This window comes from Globicephala melas, chromosome 4 (genome assembly GCF_963455315.2).
Source record: "Globicephala melas chromosome 4, mGloMel1.2, whole genome shotgun sequence".
NCBI classification, from domain to species: domain Eukaryota; kingdom Metazoa; phylum Chordata; class Mammalia; order Artiodactyla; family Delphinidae; genus Globicephala; species Globicephala melas.
Genome location: NC_083317.1, coordinates 20,675,016 through 20,685,212, shown reverse-complemented (window position 1 = coordinate 20,685,212; position 10,197 = coordinate 20,675,016).

Genomic DNA, 10,197 nt, shown 5'->3' with positions numbered 1-10,197 from the left:
TCCTATACTACCTGCCAATTCTTTGGGGTCCTGTTGTATGAGGATGCTGCACAACCTATAATTCTTTACATACATTGTGGATAGAAGAGACTAGATTCGTAATATATACCTATTGTCAATACTGGTGTTTTATTTTCCTATTTGACTAACAGTTACCAAGTACCTGTTAAGCATGTGGTATATGTAGCAGATTAGATTCTGCAGTAAAAGGCTTTAAAAAGAGACATTAGTTAGGGATCATCATGTGTAGAAAGAAGGCAAAGGAAGTAAGATTAGCCAAAAGAAGAAATTGAACGATGTTGCAGGATGACAAAGTTTTGGTGTATTAGTGGGTAGCTCTGGAACAAATATTGTCCATTAGAGTGTCCTACATTGGCCCAAAATGTTCATCCTTTATATTTCACTTCTCCCTGCTACTTGATACAAGATTCTTTGATGTCACCTCAGACAAGGTGACTGAAGCTGCAGCATACCTTAAAGGATATGCCAACTAGATGATGAGCATTCTTTTTCTGCAAGACCTTCCTTGAAGAAGGAACTGACTGACCCAGCATGTTTAGTTATACTATAGCATATGTGTTACTCATTCAAAATGGAGACAGAACTAGATAGCAATTAAGAAAATATTGACAAGTAATAAGAAATACCAAAAACAAGCTAGTAAATTAACATAGAAGTAAATTTTAAAATTACATTTGTTTTACTTATTTATTCAACAAAGACGCCAGAGGACCCTCCATATCCAGAGGTTATATATCCCTGGGTACCATGGGCCAGCTATACTAGACCATTCTATAGAAGGGACTTGAGCACCCGTGGGGTTTGGTATCTGTGGGGAGTCCTGGAACTAATTCCCTGAGGAGACTGAGGGAGGAGTGTGCTTCATGCTGTAGGGATTTCTTTGTGTCTCTCTGCAGAGCTGTAATAGTCTGATAGACAACTATTAGTTCTCCACTCACTTTTATTTATTTCAAGACAGCCATTGTTGATTTTTTAACTCCTTTCTTTTTCATTCTTAGTCCCATTGTGATTAAGCATCTCTCAAATTCATGGGCAATTTTCACTCTGTTTCACTGCCTCAGAATTAAGTTGTCCCGAGTATAAAAATCCATGACACAAGTAATCAAAAATAGGAGAGTAGAGAATCCTCAGATGTCACCAAGAAAAAATAGGCAAATAATACCTGTGAAGGGATTTTAACATTTACAAAGTACTGGGAAACTACATATCAGCATTTGTATAAGTATCTCAACGAACTACCTTTAGCTTTTCTTTGCAGATTGAATTATTTATTCACAGCAGTATAGCAAAAGAAGATGTTTCAGTCTCTTTTCTTTAAAATTACAAAAATATATCTGTTATATTCAAACACAAAAGCTCACACACAAATATTCACATAAATACATACTAACACACACACTCACTTAAGATATTGTGCCCACCGGTGGTGGGAATATGGTTATAAACTAATTGCTTAGGAAGTATATAAAAAAGAGGAAAGTGTATGTTGGGGGTCCAGCAGTCCAAGAGAGAAGAGAAACAGGAAGGGAAGCTGGGGTGATAGGGACCTATTTATTGAGCCCTGACTTGGGTCCTGACATTGTACTTGACACTAAATATAGGTTCTTTCTCTTTCCACCCCCCTCACCAGCTTTACTGTGGTATATGTAATATACATAGAATGTTCATATTTAATACGCACATTTTGATGAACTTGAACATATGCATACACTCATGATATTGTCACCACAATCAAGGTAACAAACATATCGAACACTTCCAAAAGATTTCTTGTATCTCTTGACTTTTTAAAGAATATTTAGGAGCTTCCCTGGTGGCACAGTGGTTAAGAATCCACCTGCCAATGCAGGGGACATGGGTTCGAGCCCTGGTCCAGGAAGATCCCACATGCCACAGAGCAACGAAGCCCATGCGCCACGACTACTGAAGCCCACGTGCTTAGAGCCCATGCTCTGCAACAAGAGAAGCCACTGCAATAAGAAGCCTGCACACCACAAAAAAGAGTAGCCCCTGCTCGCTGCAACTAGAGAAAGCCCGCATGCAGCAACGAAGACCCAACACAGCCAATACATAATACATACATACAATACATACAGCCAATACAGCCAAGACCCAATACATAAATAAATTAAATTTAAAAAAAAAGAATAGAACTACCATATGACCCAGCAATCCCACTACTGGGCATATACCCTGAGAAAACCAAAATTCAAAAAGAGTCATGTACCAAAATGTTCATTGCAGCTCTATTTACAATAGCCCAGAGATGGAAACAACCTAAGTGTCCATCATCGGATGAATGGATAAAGAAGATGTGGCACATATATACAATGGAATATTACTCAGCCATAAAAAGAGATGAAATTGAGCTATTTGTAATGAGGTGGATAGACCTAGAGTCTGTCATACAGAGTGAAGTAAGTCAGAAGGAGAGAGACAAATACCGTATGCTGACACATATATATGGAATTTAAGAAAAAAAAATGTCATGAAAAACCTAGGGGTGAAACAGGAATAAAGACACAGACTTACTAGAGAGTGGACTTGGGGCTATGGGGAGGGGGAAGGGTAAACGGTGACAAAGCGATAAAGAGGCATGGACATATATATACTACCAAACGTGGGGTAGATGGCTGGTGGGAAGCAGCCGCATAGCACAGGGAGATCAGCTCAGTGCTTTGTGACCGCCTGGAGGGGTGGGATAGGGAGGGTGGGAGGGAGGGAGACGCAAGCGGGAAGAGATATGGGAATATATGTTTATGTATAACTGATTCATTTTGTTGTGAAGCTGAAACTAACATACCATTGTGAAGCAATTATACTCCAATAAAGATGTTAAAAAAATAAATAAATAAATAAATAAATAAAAAGAAAGAACATTTAACGTGAGCTTTACTCTCCCAACAAATTTTTGTAATAACTTTGTTTTTTAAAATTTTTATTGGAATACAGTTTATTTACAATGTTGTGTTAGTTTCTGCTATACAATAAAGTGAATCAGTTATACATATACATATATCAACTTTTCTTTTAGCTTCTTTCCTAAAGAAGATGTGGTACATATATACAATGGAATATTACTCAGTCATAAAAAAGAAGGAAATAATGTCATTTGCAGCAACATGGATGGACCTAGGGATTGTCATACTGAGTGAAGTAAGTCAGACAGAGAAAGACAAATATTATATGATATTGCTTATATGTGACATCTAAAAAAGTGGTACAAATGAACTTATTTACAAAACAGAAATAGAGTCACAGATATAGAAAACAAACTTATGGTTACCAGGGAGGAAAGGGGGAGGAGGAATAAATTGGAAGACTGAGACTGACATATACACACTACTATGTATAAAATAGATAACTACTAAGAACCTACTGTATAGCACAGGGAACTCTACTCAATGCTTTATAATGACCTATATGGGAAAAGATTCTAAAAAAGAGTGGATATATGTATATGTATAACTGATTTACTTTACTGTACAGCAGAAACTAACAGAACATTGTAAATCAACTACATTCCAATAAAATTAATTTTAAAAAAAGAAAAAAAAAGATGTATGTATAGTGCCTCACAACTAGATTAGCTCAAATTCATCTTCTTATCTTTCTCTGAGATTCTCTTAATAAATGTTCCTAAAATTTTGTCTGTGAGTCTCCTATTTGCATTTATTGACTCTCCATCAAAAGCTTCCTCACATCTATGGAGCTAGATACCTCTTAAAACATAACTTCAAATTATCTGAAAATTCTCATTCTGACTGGCTAACTGTATAATATATGTTTTACATATAACTCAGATTTGATGTGTCCAAGTTTGTGCTCATAGACACTCCAACCAAAGCAAGTTTTCCCAGTGATTCTTCCTGTTTCTGATTACAACATCACCATTCTTCCACAGAAGAAGGCTTGGACCCTTCTCTACCTTGACTTTCTCTCTTCATTTCCTTCTTTAGGAAATTATTTGGCATTAAAAGAGAAATGCATTTAAAATACCAGTTAGATTTTCCCTTTGTTTCCCTCCTTACAAACATCATCAAGGTTAATCTATAATTGTATGTTAACAAGGCTATTGAAATAAATCTTTTTCTAGTCACTCTTTATCCAATTCATTCTACCAAACATGGTCAGATTGATTCATCTACATATATCATGTTTAAGTAGGATATTCCTGTTCAAAAACTACCTGAGGTTCCATATTATCTAAGATAATTCCAAATCTTCTAACTCGGCATTAAAGAGCTTCCAGTATTATCCATGGCATTCCTTCTTCTCAGAATGTATTGATGCCTCCATTACCAATGGATGCTTCCCATTTGTCCATGTGCAACTGAAAGCTCATCTCCTCCCTGTCTCACCCAGCCAAGAATGATTTGTTTTTACTCTGCCCTAAATATTAAACTTTGTTTATACCTTTATTAAATATTTATCAAATGCTTCCTTTGAGAATGAATGCTGGCTTCTACTCTGCTACATACTAAAGGGAGGGATGATACCATTCTTTACTCTTACTTGGTCAGTCTCTCTCAAATGGATTTTCCCTACATCTTGCCATTAACATTAATTGTCCTGTATTATGTCCTGTATTATATCAGGTTCACTAGAAACAGGGCCTAGAAATGTGAGGTATTGAGGAAGTACTTTCTGGTAAAGAGAGTAAGTTGGGGGATACTAAATGTAGATGTTGTCTCAACTAGAGATTAGATTCCATCTGATCTCCCAAGTATCCGAGGAGTACAAATCTCACCACAGAGCTTCCCACCTATGGCAGGGAAGATGGACTTTAGTAACCTCTGTGAATTCATCAAGGGGCTGGAGCTCCCTACCACTTCTGGAGGTAGAAGTGTGTAATCACCTGGAGGAAGCAATTCCTGTTAGGGACATAAGAAGTCTCCAGAGAAAATGGCAGCTGAGTCATTAGTAGCAGCTAGAGGGTTTGTGCATAAACCCGATAAAGTAATCCAGCCGGGACACCAACAATGTCAACTACAATACAACTCTCATAACATTCATATCAGCCTTCTTCTCTCATTAAGTTTCACCTTAGTTCTTTCATTAAGTTTACTTCATACAGGCACTGCTTCTTCAGAATTTTTGTTAATCACAATTTCTAGGAAAACTTACAAAAATCGAGTTCATGAGACAAAGTAAATTCCCTGCTGCAGCACTTGATTTTGAACTTATCAATGATACTCATCATGCCCTCCTCCACTACACATTCTAGATTCCTTTCCTTTTGGTTGGCACTTCTCTGGGCTTCTAGCATGAGGGACCCAAGATGCTCAAGTAGGAGTCATAGATTTAAGCTTAATGGAAATCTTAATGTGTCCTCTGGTGGAAGTGTATCCTATGACAACTAAGACCTTAGATTCACAGAGCCTAAAATTACTGGAATAGGAAGCACAAATACTCCAAGTGAATCATTAAGACGGGTGATGAACCAAACACTTCCACCCCTATCCCTTGACTTCTAGAGCTATATATTTTACTTGGAGAAATAACATGATGCAATGATCACCTTTAAGACATTGCCTTCAAGTAAGCATCACAAAAGTGCCTTCAACATGTCATTCCACTTTTATATAAGGCTGGAAGTTTGTAGGTAAACTCAAGAACAATAACTGTATCCCTCTAGGAGATTGGACCAAACGCAAGCATCTTTGACTCTTGAATTTCTTTTACACACGCCACACATTCCATGACCACATCTTACTCATTTTACATTCAAAATATATTCAAAATCTGATAACTTCTCACTGGCCCCATTGCTAACACCAGAATCCAAACCACAATAATCTCTCACTTCTGGACCATCAAACTGGGTCCTCTATATTGTACCCTTGTCCCAAAACACAACTACACACCTGATAAGAGGTTTGATCCTTTCTAAATCAAGTCAGTCCATATCACTCTTCTGCTCAAACCTCACCAATGGCTCTCTTTATTGCTCAGAATAAAATCCAAAATTTCTGATGAAAATCTACAGTGTAGATTTTGTAACCAAATAACTTGATTGCAATCACAGATCTACAACTTATTATATGTGTTAAGTAGACAAGCTAATAGAATTATTTGTGTCTCAGTATAGTATTGAGAGAATTACATGAGCTGGTGTTTGGTAATATAGCAGTGCCTTGTGCTGGAACAACACTACGTAAAAGTTAGCTAATATGTTTGTTGTTTCTGTTCTTACTATAACTGGTGTATTTCTTGCCTTATTAAAAACTTATTATTTAAACATAAACATTTTTCATGTCATATAGTTTTCAAAAACACGATATTTAATGGCTAATATTTCATCTTATATCATGCCATTTCCATTTCTTTCATCTATTCATACAATCATTTGCTTCAATCTAGGTATTACAGCAGCTGCTTTGATTCACTTGGATGAAAAACAAGTTTATCTGAGGCAGAAAGCAATAACACAAAACAAGGAATACATGCATGGAGTATATGATTGAATATGTCCATTATTCTCTCTGACAATCCCACCAAGTGGTATAATTTTCTCCCTGACATCATGCCTAAATACTTTTTGCTGTAGTAAAAACATTCTAATGAGACACTTCTGTAAATATGGGGAACACTGTGAAGAAAGTCTTATCTATTTCCTTCTCTCATGTGATATGCTGGACTTCAGGGGAAAATAGGGTCCAAGTAGAGGTTAAATTTTAGTTCCTTCTATATAACTTTTACATGTGCCAAGCGTGCAATGTGCCAGAAATAATGCTGCTGTCCACTTACTTCCCAACTACCAGTAGTCACGATTAAAGTGTAAATTGCATGGGGCTTCCCTGGTGGTGCAGTGGCTGAGAGTCTGCCTGCCGATGCAGGGGACAGGGGTTCGTGTCCCGGTCCTGGAAGATCCCACATGCTGCAGAGAAGCTGGGCCCGTAAGCCATGGCTGCTGAGCCAAAAAAAAGAAAGTGTAAATTGCTTGAACCTCACAAGACATCAGAGACTAATATATATAAAGGATATCAATATCATTTGTTCCACTGATCAGCTTATGACAAAGAAACAGAAAGAGTGACTATTTCCCAGAATGAAACATTCAGTAAATCACCGTAAAATGAGTGCATATTTTTAAATATTAATATACATTGTCCTTTTAAATATTTATTTTAATGACTACCTAACTTCCCTAATATCAGAGGAAAATTAAATTAAATTATGTCTTCATCACCATCTTCCTATTCATGCTAACAGTTTATCTCTTTGTCACTTGGTCACTGAAAAAAAGCTCATCATGTTAAGTGATTTACTCCAGGCATGCAGCTGCAGAAATAATAATTTTTAAAACACTAAAATATTCAAAATTTATAAAATAGATTTTCTTCTTTGTTGATCTTATAATTTTATCAAAAAGTTTTATTAATATTCACCCAGGCTCAAAGATGATTTGAGCTGCCACCCCTCACCTAAACTAAGAAGAAAAGGTTTTCTGTCTTTACAAAGGCACTATGTTATATTAACTTTCAGTACAATATTTTCATATCAATATTATATGTTTACATATGCAAATTATTTATTCCCTTGAAACCTAGGAAATGGAGCCAAAAGGAAGATAGATCATTTACATTCTCTCACCTATTGTAGGACTTTCTTCTGAGCCTAGAGAAAAGGAATATCATAGAGTGGGTCAATCAAGCAGAGAGATCTCTCCTTCAGAAAAGAATTTATAAGTATGAATATGTTGAAAAAGAGGCTTCCACTTAAGAGATGAATACTAATGTTCTTTTTCTTCTTCTTTTTTTTTTAAAAATATGTCATATTTTGATTCGTGCATAATATACCAGAATAACTACTTTTATGGTCTTTGGATAACATAAGACTTCATAGCACATTATCTTACCTGAGAATTAAATACACAATATTAATTATTTTCCAAACTGCTTTCTCTTATAGAGGTTTAACTTAGACTTTTGTCTTTGTCCATCTTACAAACAGAGTGTATTCTCCAAACACTATGCATCTAATGACCTTCTTTGACACTAACTTCAACATAACTGTAACTTTAATTCATGTTAATTTCTTATTGGACAGGAAAATGTGTAATATAATATCTTTGTGTAAAATGACACTTTACTCTTTAAAACATATTATTCAAATGTTACACAGAAAAGCTCTATAATTAAGAATCTGAAGAAATATCTCAATAACATATTCCAACATTTTAAAATATATTTTACTAAAGGGACATTCCTTACATATAATTTTGAATATTCACAAATAGTTAGGTAAGTGAATTGCTCATGGTGTCCAATATCTCCTTTTTGATGAGAAGAAAATGTATTAATATTAATTAATTTTATACATCTGGATCATACATTTTGGTAATTTTTTTGTTTAATTCTTCCTTAAGAACCTAAATGTGGGAAGGATGTCTTTGGCAGTGTCTTGCTCTGACGATTTAAGATATACATATGTTTTTAAATGAAGGTGCATTACAGTAGTAGGGCAAAGTGAGCCATGTAGAAACTTGACCATCAAACTGTTTTGACTTTTTGCTATATTACTTATTTCAATTTTGTCCTCACAGTTCTACTTATGTTACTGAGATGTCTTCACAAATAGTTTGCCATGGAAAATATCTTTGACTTACTACTTAGAGAGCCCACCCACAAATCAAAGTTAAAAACCTTGGCTCCCTCTATAATACTGGTGTATATAGATGATCTCTCCATGACCTAACCATCAAGACTTCCTTCAAGGCTTATGTGTCTATTCAGGAAGACTGAGTTCCTGTCCTCATACTGAAAAATATCATATCCATTTCTAACTGGCTACTCACAACATAATTAAAATATATGCTCTAAGACTCTCAGCTTACTATGAGGATATTAGATGAAAAAAATAAAATTTTATCAAAGACTATGAAAAAGTACATCAATATATACTGAAATAGTTATCATGCTTGACCATTATATTTAGTTAATTACATTCTGGATACCTGAATAAAAATGGAAACATGATAGATTATGTAATTCTCATTATCTGATAAAAGGAGATTATACTAATTATTTAAGGGAGCTCATTTTTCCTGGTACTAAAAGATAAAGGCAATGTATCAACCTAATGGACATTTTACTATTCAACTGAATTGCTAAGACACACTACGATGGTTTTTTTTTTTGAGGGGATCTATCATATGGAAATTAAATTATGGAAATGAGGTCATATCACAGTGGGTTAGTTGCGAAAAGTTTAACCCATTTGGCGACAGAAGAACAGCCCTTATGGTTCAAGAAAACTCATTTTGCAAGTAGTTATTTAATTAAAAACAATTAACAAATGCTTAATATTAGGAAAAAAAATAGAAGTGTAATGCATGAAGTACCCTTGTTCAAGTTGTAGTGTATATTTTTTCCTTTTTTATTTTATTTCCTAGTAAGAAATATATTCATAAAAATGCTAGATTGACTTTCCAAATGTGACATTTAATACAGACTTCACATAGCTTTTCTCTTTCCTGCATGATTCAAGTATATATGAAATCTATCAGAATGAGCATTTCTAAACCCAGAGAACAATATCATCAGTATTTTCCCAGTGCACAGCTGGAAACATCACTTATCTCTCTGTCTCAAGAATCACTTCATCTAAACTAGTTGTTTCAGTGTATCAGAATCAGTCATCCTTAATCTATTGAAGATAACGTTGGGAAGAATGAAATAAATCAGAGACTCTAATCCCCCTGTCTTTTGTATCTCTATTTTGAGAGTAGGGAGATCACTTGATACTGTATGTAGCCCTTGCAACATCACTGAGTAGATGTAGCTCAAAAATATATGTTCCTGATCTGTAAACAGTACCAACTAAACCCATATTCCCATGACTTTCCTGCCACAGCACTGAGCGTTCTCTTCATCAGTCATCCAGTTTATTCTAATTCTCTCTCAGCACAGCTTCCAAGAGTATGAATCTGTCATTTGGAGCTGAGCAACATGAAAATTCACCACCGTTCTGGACAACTGGATCTTGGTAACACTGCTGCATTCTGAATTGGATGCCAATAAATTATCTTTAAATCACTTAAAACTGGCTGATTGGCTTCAGCTCACTTAGAGGCATGCCTTTCTGCTATAACTGAGTGCTTCCCTTACACTTTAAATTGGCAGCCTGAGTACATGCATTTGATAGAGATAATGCACTTGATCTCTGAGATTG